Below are 11,995 nucleotides of genomic sequence, written 5' to 3'. Positions count from 1 at the left end.
CCCAAGATTTTAAGTGGTTTCAAGCTCACTGAGAAGGTCTGAGCTATTTGTGTGGAAATGGTATCTTCACACCTCTGTAGATTATAGCCAACTTTATACAAGCAAAAGACAAGAGAATATGTACTTCCGTTATAGAATAAGGTCATTGCCTACTTTTTCTATTGCCTAATTCAAATTCATATATGCAGGAATTTTAAGTTTGTAAAATTAATCATAAATGCACTCTAGGGGAGCCTGCATGGCTCAGTCATTTGAGCCTTGGATACTTTATTTCAGTGCAGGTCATGATTTCACAGTACTGTGATCAAGTCCCATGTCAGGCTCTGCACAGGGTGTGGAGCCTGCTTGGAACTGTCTCTCTCCCTCCCTCCCTCTCTCTCTGTATCAAATAAATAAATAAATAAATGCACTCTAACAACCTCTTTTCTTCCTACTTAGCCTTAGAATTCAAGAACTTGGGGGTGTTAGTCCCCCAGCAAGGGGTCGTCACCATGTTCTTCCCACTGTGCCATCCTCATATGTGAGTGCTGCCTGAGCACCAGGGACTCTACTGGTGTGAGAGATCGATGTCCACATGAGGTTGCATGCCTCTGTGCAGTGCCTTAGATGTGAAACCATCCTCATAATAGCTAGAATTTACTGAGGGTTCACTGGTAACCCAGAGATCTCTTGAGCACTTTACATCTATTAATTTTTCACTCTTTGTTCCTTTAGGGCAAAGTTTCTCAATTCCAACAGAATCAACACTTTAGGCTGGATAATTCTTTGTTGTAGGATGTTTATCTGCATGCCTGGCCCTACTCACTAGTTGCCAGTAGGGTCTCCTCCCCAAGTCATGACAACCAGGGCTTCCTCCACACCTCATCAAATGTTCTGTCGGGGTAAAACCACCACCCACCCACCTGCATTGAGAACTGCTGCCCCATGACTGTGCCATGAAGCAGGAATGACTGGCAGGAAAGTAAGGCAGGGAGGTTGGTTGGGGCTAAGCCATTAACTAGGACGAATGTCCCCAATGGCAAAGTCCCCAAAGGACACAACAGTAAAAGTGAGAAGACCCTTCAGTGGAACAGAGGGGGAAATCTTTGGAGGTGTTTAAGAAAGAGAGTTCTGATCGCCATCTCAGGATGGGAAGGAGGGGAAAGACTGGAGACAGAGGGACATCTGTCTGCAGATTACAGGCTCAGATTACATCTGTGGGCTGAGCACATACCTTAGCAAACCCTCTCCGTGTAGCAGCCTGCACATGTGTAATCTCACAACAAAGTCATGGCAGTCATGTCAACTACAGTGATGAAACAGAGTCCTCTCTCCCTTTGTACTCTGCATGGTAAGGCCACTTTTGTGTTCATTTTGGTCGTCACATGTCAAAGGGCATCAACAAATCATAACGTAGAGACAAAAGAGTGTCCAAGATCATGATGGCACCCAGCACTACATCATAGGGGAATGACTAAAAGAACCAGTTGGAATTATGAAAAAGAAAAAAAAAAAATAGCACTAAATAATGTGAAAGAGCCTCTGGCATATCAGAGTGGCTGGTGCATCATAAATATCAGTAAATTTTAGGAAAAAATAAAGGTGAGAGGCAGGAAAGCTGCCTTCATACAACTGAAGTTCTTCTCTTAGAGAAGCAAATGAGTACTAATGGGTAAATGGTACCGGAGGTTCAAGTGTCAGGAGAGCCATCAATCTAAATGATTCTGAGATTTTCTGATTCTGTCCAATCTCCTCATGTCCTCCCAGGTGATCATTTGCACCAGGAGTTGTGATAGGTTCTGAAGGCCACATTTCAAAAGGAATTTTGTCAAGCTGGGATAGTCTCAAAGAAGAGCACCATCTTGTTGTAAGCAGCATTAATATATTCAGTCATATTTGCCAAGTTAATGGGGTAAGTTTTCTTCTTTCCCCCTTAAGAATAACATTTACTGTTTTATCATATTCTAACAGTATTCATACTCTTTTGAGGACATTTATAAAATACAGCTGAGAGTAAACCCACCATCCAGTAATAACCATTTTTAATATTTTACTATTCTGCTATATTGCCTTCCAAGATTTTTTTTTGCATACAGATTCCTACTTTAAAACATAATTCAAAGAAATTACAAATTCTTAATCAAATATTTCCATCCAGACACAATCTTCAATGTTTATTTTTGGCATTATGAGCACCATCATTAATTTTGAAATTTTCCTAATCAATTGAGTATAAACTCTAAGTCAAAGCAGGTATGATTGTGGGTGATGATCCCTTCGGATTTCCAGATTCACATTGATTTCATTATGCTTGTAAGAGCATCTCTTGCCACAGCCCTTTCATGGCTCCATTTTCCTCTCTATTTTATAAAATAATAACAAAATGTAATAAGATACATTCAAATAATTGCCTAAACGTTGCCAAAGCTAAATTTTTGGCATGCTAGTAGGGTGCTCAAAATGCTCAAAATGCTGTTCAGTTAATGCGTAAAATGCTCAGTCATCATGTAGTAGGAGGATTGGGGAAAGGTAAAAGTCAAAAGAAACTCAAGGTCTTGATTCTTCTCTTCATGAAGCGTATGTTGTATGTAAGGTTTTGTATCTGCTCCTTGCATGTAATATATTGTCAGCCTTTCTGCCATGCTACTAAATTTTCTCTCAAAGGGATAGGGTGCCTGGGTGGCTCGGTCAGGTAAGCATCTGACTTTAGCTCAGGCCATGATCTTGTGGTTCCTGGGTTTGAGTCCCACATTGGGCTTTGTGCTGACAGCTCAGAGCCTGGAGCCTGCTTCAGATTCTGTGTCTCCCTCTCTCTCTACCCCTCCCCCCTCACACTCTTGTCTCTCCCTCTCTCAAAAATAAATAAACATTAAAAATTTATTTAATTTTCTCTCAAAGGGAACCTTCATGCATTGGTGGGAACGTAAATTGGTACAGCCACCATGAAAAACAGTATAAAGTTTCCCCCAGGAAATTAAAAATAGAAATACCATGCACTCCAGTAATTTCAATACCGGGCATTTACTTAAAGAAGACAAAAACACTAATTCAAAAAAATATATGCACCACTCTGTTTATTTCAGCATTATTTACAATAGCCAAAACATGGAAAGAACTTATGTCTTTTGATAGATGAATGGATAAAGAAGATGTGGTACCCACACACACATCCATACACACACACACACACACACACACACACACACACTCGAATATTACTCAACCATAAAAAAGAATGAGATCTTACAACAACATGGATGGACTTACAGGATATTATGCTAATAAAATAAGTCAGGCAAAAAAGGACAAATACAATAAGATTTCAGTGATATGTGGAATCTAAAAAGTTAAAGACACAAACAAAAAACAGAAACACTCATAAATACAGAGAACAAATTGGTGGTTACCAGAAGGAAGGGGAGGGAGGGCATGGGCAAAATAGATAGAGGGGATCAAGAAGTACACATTTCCAATTACAAAATAAATAGCTTACAGGAATATAAAGTACAGCATAGAGAGTATAGTCAACAAAGATATTGTAATAACTTTGTATGGTGACAGATGGTAACTCCACTTGTCACAGTGAGTATTGCATAATGTATAGAATTGTCGAATTACTATGTTGCACACCTGAAATTAATACAACATATGTCAACTATACTTAAATTTAAAAGGATTTTCATTGGGGAGCCTGGGTGACTCAGTTGGTTAAGCATCTGACTCTTGATTTCAGCTCAGGTCATGATCTCATGGTTCGTGTGATCGAGCCCCTCATGAGGCTCTGCATTGACAGCACAGAGCTTGCTTAGGATTCTCTCTCTCCCTCTCTCTCTCTCTCTGCCCCTCTCTTGCTTGCTGGTGCACTCACTTTCTCTCCCTCTCAAAATAAATAAATAAACATTTTTAAAGAAGAATTTTCTTTGAGACTAGATTGGAAATTGAGGCATAATATTCATCTGGTGAATGTCTTAATAAATCAAAGTATTTCCCTTTAATTAATAGGTCTGCTATGAGCAAATTTTATCATAAATAAATACTCCTAAAATTAACATCCTTATAGAGAAAACTGAGTTGTGCATATTTTTGTAGACAAAATTCTTAGAAGTAAAATATGACTTCAAAGAGTAAGTATTTGAATCATTCTGGATCCATTTTGCAAAATTGCTCTCCACAAATACAATCCTTTAATGACATATAGTCACACCAGTAGAATATAAAGCTACTATTTAATCTTTCCTGCAACCCTTGCTAATAATAGCAATTATCTCACTGTTTTCCTTCAATCTTTGACAATAGGCAAAAATACTATTTTTATTCTTTGCATTTTTATATTTGAGAGGTACAAGTTTCTTCGTGTTTATTAAGAGACTGTATTTCATCTCTTATGTTCTTTGCTCAATTTCTATTCATAAATATTAAGTAAGTATATACAAGATTTCCCTTGTTTTTTGTTAGACTTTCTTGGATGAAACTTACCACTCACCCCCATGACCCCTAAAATACTCCACCAATAAGAAATCTGCTCAGCAGCCAGCAAAGGACCTGACTTCTCATGGAACTGAAGCAGTAGGTTTAGGGTGGGTGCCAAGAATTTCAAACAAGGGCCTAGGTGTTGCTGCTGTGCCTGGTCTCAGGGGTGAGGCCATGTGGGTTATAAGCACCTGTTTCAACTGCATCAGCTCTTTTCTCCCTCTTCTCAGAGGCCTTTAAACTAATCCTGAGGGTAAGTATTGCTTTTCCAGGGAGAATATTGGTATAAAGTTATTAGGTAACAATTCTGCAAGTTATATAAATTCAGTAAATTCTTCCTCAAGTCCCGGTGCCTGAGCCTCTGCAGCTGGTTTACATAGGATCTCTTTCTACAATGCCTCCCCCCAAATAACAAAAGCAGGGTCTGTTCCTCACCCATGACCAGCTGGATAAGAGTATTAAAGACTACCACACCAAGACACCCTTCTAAATATCATCCTTCATTAGCTGATAAAATCTTAAGTTTGCGTAAGGCTCTGTTTTCCTGCTCTTATGCACAGGGCTGTCACTGGTGACGCTGTCCCTATAAGCTGAGACTGTGGTCTTTGTTGGGATGTTCTGAAATCAGTGTTTCTATAGTGCAGAAGAGGGAGTGACGTCACCCCTTTTGGCTAATTCGTCTCCCACCCCATTATTGTCAAAGGATGTATAGTTCCTGAACAAGGGTCCTGTGAGAGCAAAGAGATTGTCAGATTCTTAAAAATATCTTTTGTTCTTTCTCCAAGTGCATTAATAGAGATACCACTGTCAAGAAATGAAAGTGTCTCCAAACACTAGAAGCAATGCATGTTAATGTTGTTTTGCTGTAAATAGAATGTATTTCCAAGACTAGCAATTTTTTCAAGATATGCAAGACAGGCAAATAAATATTTTATGTGCTTTCTTTCAGATTCAATGTATCATTCAAGAAGGAAATCAAACCTATGTGGTCAAACAAGATCATGAAATATTTATTCCAATCATAAAGTCTGACTTTTATATGATTAGATAGAATGTTCAATATGTTCTGTCTTTTAGTAACAAAAAAACAAAAATTATACACTAGGGCTAAGATCAAGGCAAAGCTTGTCATGTAGCCTAAAAAAATTAATGGATTCATTTTCTGATGTTTTAAAAGTAATTTTTGTTTAATAATAAAAAAAACTTGTTTAATTTTTATTTAAGCCAAACACTAGAGTTCAATGCATGCTTGCCTACACATTTATGGAAGGGATATCAGGGATTTTCCTATGCTCCTCATCCATATATGTAACTCTTACTACATATAACATTTCATTATTACAAATTAAGTGATGCTTGGGAATGCAAACTGGTACAGCCATTCTGGAAAACAGTATGGAGTTTCCTCAGAAAAGTAAAAATGGAGCTACCCTATGACCCAGCAATTGCACTACTAGGAATCTATCCAAGGGATACAGGTGTGCTGTTTTGAAGGGGCACATGCACCCCAATGTTTATAGCAACACTATCGACAATAGCCAAAGTATGGAAAGAGCCCAAATGTCCATTGATGAATGAATGAATGAATGAATGGATAAAGACAATGTGGTATATATGTATACACACACACACACACACACACACACACACACACACACACTAGAGTATTACTTGGCAAGGAAAAAGAATGAAATCTTGCCATTTGCAACTACATGGATGGAACTGGAGGGTATTATGCTGAGCGAAATTAGTCGGTCAGAGAAAGACAAATATCGAATGACTTCACTCATATGAGGAATTTAAGATACAAAACAGATGAACATAAGGTAAGGGAAGCAAATATATATATAAGAACATGGATAGGGACAAAACATAAAAGATATAAAGAGCAAACAAAGGGTTGCTGGAGGGTTTGTGGGAGGGGGGATGGGCTAAAAGGGTAAGGGGCATTAAGGAGTCTACTCCTGAAATCATTGTTGCACCATATGCTAACTTGGGTGTAAATTAAACAATAAATAACTTTTTAAAAAATTAAGTTATGCTAAACAGCATTGTTACCTTTTTTTTATAAATTAATAGAATGGATAATTGATTAATAATTAATCAGCATTGTTTTAATCTTGACTGCTACTGATAATCTGTCTTTAAAAACAGGTTGCATATTTATTTCTCGGTGTTTTGGGTAATATTCCTCAAAATTCATGTTAACTCATTTATTTACATATAAAGATAATTTTCTAACAAATTGACTTGATGTGACAGGTGTGTTAATGTGTTAATTTTCCATAGATAGAGTCATTAAATCCACAGCTTCAAGGTTGTAATAAAAATATATGTAAAGTATATGATTAAAGTGTTTTATAAAGAAATATTGTATTAGCAAAAGTGTTTTGAGATTAATGTTTCAATTTTTCCAATTTTTTATTAGGAACCTGAAAGTGAAAAAGAAACAGGGATAGTCCTCATAGAAAATTCCTGCTTCAGTAGAGAAGTAAGCATTGTCTAAATTCCAGAGCAAACATTTTCAGTGTATCAAATTCTTGCTTTTCTCTGCCATGAGTTATTTTATACTCCAGCAGGTTGAAGACACTGCAAAATCCTTCCTGCCTATAGTGCTGTAAATTCCACCTTCCCGTAGTAATATAGCTGCCTTCCTTTTCCAAATGGAAGGGGACAGCCCTTCTGCCTTCATTTGCACTTTCCTATCAACATTCCTGATCAATAAGTGTCTGTTCTTGTAGTTTCCTTTAAACTGATTGTAACATCTTACTAGTTTCCTCACTGATAATGATAAATAATATCTTTGGGGTGTCTGACTGGCTCAGTTGGTAAAGAATGAGACTCCTGACCTTAGGGTCATGAGTTTGAGCCTTACGTTGGACATGGAGCCTATTTAATTAAAAACAAACAAACAAACAAAAAACCTTAACATGTGTTCATTTTATAAATGTATGAGAAAGATTTCATCTTTTTTAAATTGCCTCTTCACATTGTTAATCCTGATAAAGGCTTTTTTCCTACACATCTCCCAGAAATTGAGAGAGTAAATGACTTCACTGACATGGTAGCAAGTCATAGCTAGTATGCTTCCAATTTTTACTTTTAACAAAATTGAATCAAGCAGGCATCAAACAGATCCTTGAAAATAATATGTAATGATAGATTATGATGTGATTTGGGACATATAACTCCAGAGAATCCAAAGAACTGAATATTCTTGCTGTAATAAAAATCAGCCCTATGCATCAAAACTTTTCAGTGCTATAGCTATAATATGCTAAAATAGGAATAGCTTCAATGCTGAACTCTACCACATTCTAGCATTAGCAATGTTCATTCATGGATGCATGGACCAACTGAAAAGGAATCCTCATCCGTGTATTAAGTTTATCAACTGATACATTTCCAATACAATTATCATAATTATATTTCTAATGTTTATTTCTGAGAGAGAGACAGAGAGAAAGAGAGAGCTAGTGGGGGAGGGGCGAGATAGAGAGGGAGACACAAAATCTGAAGCAGGCTCCAGGCTCTGCGCTGTTGGCACAGAGCCCAACATGGGGCTTGAACTCATGAACCAGAGAGACCATGACCTGAGCCAAAATCGGATGCTTAACCAACTGAGCCACTCAGGTGCCCCTATCATAATTATTTAATAACAGTTTTAGTGCATTTGTTGTTTTGATCAACTGGCATGCATGTTTTGTGACATAGAGTATGATAGAATAATTGATAATCAATAAAAGACATTTAAGCAAAAAATAAACTATACTAAGTTGTATGGGGAAGTTAAAAAGAAACACAAAAGAAAAAAAAACCTTATATTGTCCAGCTGTCAAAGATTTTGCTCATTTTTGTTTTGTTTTTGTTTTTTGAGAGAGTGAGAGAGTACATACACACAGTGGGAAAGGGGCAGAAGGAAGAGAGAGAGAATCACAAGTAGGCTCCATGCTCACCACAGAGCCTGACACGGGGCTCCATCCCACAACCATGAGATCATGACCTGAGCTGAAATCAAGAGTCGGACACGTAGCCGACTGAGCTATCCAAGCACCCGGCCTGTGTATTTTTTTAAGGATGATGGTGTATTTCATATGACTGGAGGATTTAGATTTCATTGTATACACTAAACAGAATGACAACATACATATATTAAATGCCAATATTTGCAATATACCAGAAATTACATTGTTTTCAAATATATAAACTTAAGATGAAATATGTCAAAAGCCATTTTTTACAATGTGTACAAGGTATGAAGTTTTTCATTTTACTTTTAGTTATTTGTAAGACAAAGTTTGAAAACCACTGCTATAACTACTAATGTTTACTTTTAGTTGAGAAGTTTTTTGACATACAGAAGTTTAAATTTGCTATGTCGTGAAATCCTGATTTTCCTCCAGGTTATTACTTTCGCTGTCTTGATGCTTAGATACTTCTCCCTTGTTCACTTATATATTCCATTCTTTTTAGTAGCTCCATGGGAGTGGATCTCAGAAGAACACTCTAATGTCTTGGTAATCACTATTTCTAGTAACACCTAATACTAGTAACTTGCCTTCTCATGACCTCAGAGAATGCCTCCAATCCTGGTTCTCTCCACAAGTTCTGCAAACCTTTGGACTCTCACTCCCTAAAAGAATGTGAAGTTATCACATACCTCCTTGTATATTTTTAAGATGACAATTTAACATTTTTAATCACACATCTAAATAATTTAAGAGATTTAACTTTCATCATATGGCATATGTTAACATTACAATAAGTACATTCTTTTTTTAAAAGTTTATTTATTTATTTTGAGAGAAAGAGTGAGCATGGGAGAGAGGGAGAGAGAGAGGGAGAGAGGGAGAGAGGGAGGGAGAGAGAGAATCCCAAGCAGGCTCTGCACTGTCAGTAAGAAGCCCAATGTGGGGCTCGAACTCACAAACCATGAGATCGTGACTTGAGCTGAAATCAAGAGTCAGATACCTAACCAACTGAGCCACCCAGGTGCCCCAAAAAGTACATACTTCTTAAATGTGTCCCATGAAATCTAAATAGCCTGAAAATTTGATATCTGCCATCATCCATTTTAATAATGCATGAACAAGCTCTTTCTAAAATAAAACAACTTAATTTTATATTACTGATTTTTCTCCTTCAATCCATATTTTTAGTCCCCGTCCCCCACATAATTATAAATGATACTTTTTATAATTTTCAAACAATTTTTATTATAATGTCTTAGTCTTTTTTAGCTCTACAGTTGAGTTTTCTGAAACAAAAATATGTGTAGAAATGTAACATTTTAATTTTCTATAAACATAAGTCTCTAAATGTTAAATGACTTTTTTCAAGATTGAGTTATCATTGTAATTATTATTATTATTAGCACTCAATTAATTAAAGCAAAATGCTTTATAACTTTTGATAAATAATTATTAATAATTACTTAAAATATGCATGAATCAGAAATACATCTTATAATGAGATGAACGGTACTGTCTTTTTCCAAATCATTTAAGTTGTGTTTCTATTCTTTTGTATATATGCATGGAGAAAAATTTCACAAAATAATTACATGATAATGGAAGAAGTTTTATTATACAGATTCTGATTCTTCCAAGTTATATGCTGAAAATTACCTGGTGATTGATCATGAGAAATTATTTTTACTGATCTTCAGTCTATAAACTGACTAGATCTTCCTTCAGTTTATGGAAAGCAGAGAACCAGAACTCTCTGATTTGCACAAGAATTTGTTACACAACCATTAGTCATTCACTTCCTCGACACTTTCTCCATAGTATGAACACCCTTGTCTGCTGCTGCCTAGAAGACCTTTACCCTCCCTGAGCCCCCACATCATTGCCCCATGCTTGCCGTGGGAAGGGAGAGGTGATTCCTGAGGGAGCAGGAAGGAGCTGCACCTCCATCACACAGCCAGTTTCAGGAAGCAAACATCTATGACGATCTTCCCTTAAAACTTCCTTGGGGTTGTGAGTTAGAGCCCCACATTGGGTAGAGAGACTTTAAAAATAAAGTTGTTAAAGACTTTTTAGCAATCTCTACACCCAACATGGGCTTGAACCTACAACCCTGTGATCAAGAGGCCTATCAACTGAGCTCTATCAACTGAGCCAGCAAGGTGCCCCTACACCTACCATTTCCTTAAAAAGAGATGATTTTGAAATGGTTTTGGTCTAGAAATCAATAGATTTTTCTGCCAGGAACATCTCGATGTCATAATGGAGTTAATGAATGAATAAAATACACTTGGGTAAGATTACTTTATATCCACACTAGCATGCCAGCCTGTTGGTCCCTGTCCCTGAGGAGATCTGGCCTGCAGCCCAGAGGATGCAGAGATGGGCTGAGCACAGCAGGGTCTAGTGGAACAGCACTGCATTGAAGAACAGTCAGTGGGGTGGCATTCTGTGTGGTTTAAGGAAGACAGCTGAGACCAAGACCTGGAAGAGCTTGAAGAAGGGCCTGATGCTGTGCTGACATTAAAAAACCTCATCATGGTGTCACAAAGCTGTTTCTCAGGCTGTTAGAACTCTCTGCAGAACATGCAATTAATTTGACACCCTCATTCCTTGAGGCTGACATCCCGGGCTCTCTGGTGGGAGGCACAGAAGCCCACTGGAGCAAGCAAGTCAATGCTGGGAGTTGGGGTACAGGGGCAGGGCCTGGGCTACATGGGGGTTCTGAACAGAGGCTATCTTCTTGGCCATACTCTAGCCAGTTTCCTCTGAGCCCTCTTCTCAATGAGGCCCCAACCTTGTCCTGTAAAGAGCACTATCATCGTTTCTGACAGCTCAAGGCTGTATCCCAGGTTGATCCTAGCCTCACCACACACCCCCACCCTCCACTACAAAATGCCTGCATGAGAAAATTCAAGCAAATGAATTTGCTGTTTGTTACAGGCAACATCTGAAGATAGGGTTCCATCTCCCAGTCTCTGCGAGAAGGTAGGAGCCTAACATTGATAAGTTCTAGTTAACAAACCCAGATGGGTTCCATATAGATCAATTCTCCCTCCCACTTCTTGTAATTTTTCACTTCCCTGACTACTGAGACCCCACTCACCTCCTCCCTCCTCCCTCATTCTCCTTTAAAAGGACAGTCACCTCCCAGCAAATAGAAGTTAAGCTCAAATCACACTGTTCTCTTTTCCCTATTGCAGTAGTATATTTCAGATTAAAATCTGTCCTTGCCACTTTAGTCTGTGTTTGGCTTTTTTTACCTCTACTACTCTGGAATCAGTGTGGCAGGATGTCCCCACTATAACCACACCTAGTGATCCTGGACTGGATTACTCCTCTCTACCTCTGAGGTTCTGGAGTTGAGAATTTTTTCTGCTTTGTTTGTTTTCATGAGTTTCAGTCCCTCTTAATACACTGGTGGACACCATGGTCAGCGTAGGCCAGCAACTGATCCTGTCCTGGAGGTCCACAACTGTGCCTGAGTCCCTATCCCCTGACAAATGGCCAAAGGCTCCTAATCTCTTATTCAGTCCCCTAATCTGGGTCCCACCTTTAGCCAACTTAGCCAGCCCTCC

The sequence above is a fragment of the Herpailurus yagouaroundi genome, unplaced genomic scaffold, assembly GCF_014898765.1.
Source record: "Herpailurus yagouaroundi ecotype Mexico unplaced genomic scaffold, PumYag 185, whole genome shotgun sequence".
Classification (NCBI taxonomy): Eukaryota; Metazoa; Chordata; class Mammalia; order Carnivora; family Felidae; genus Herpailurus; species Herpailurus yagouaroundi.
The sequence above is the reverse complement of the archived record's forward strand: the minus strand, read 5'-3'. Positions refer to the sequence as shown.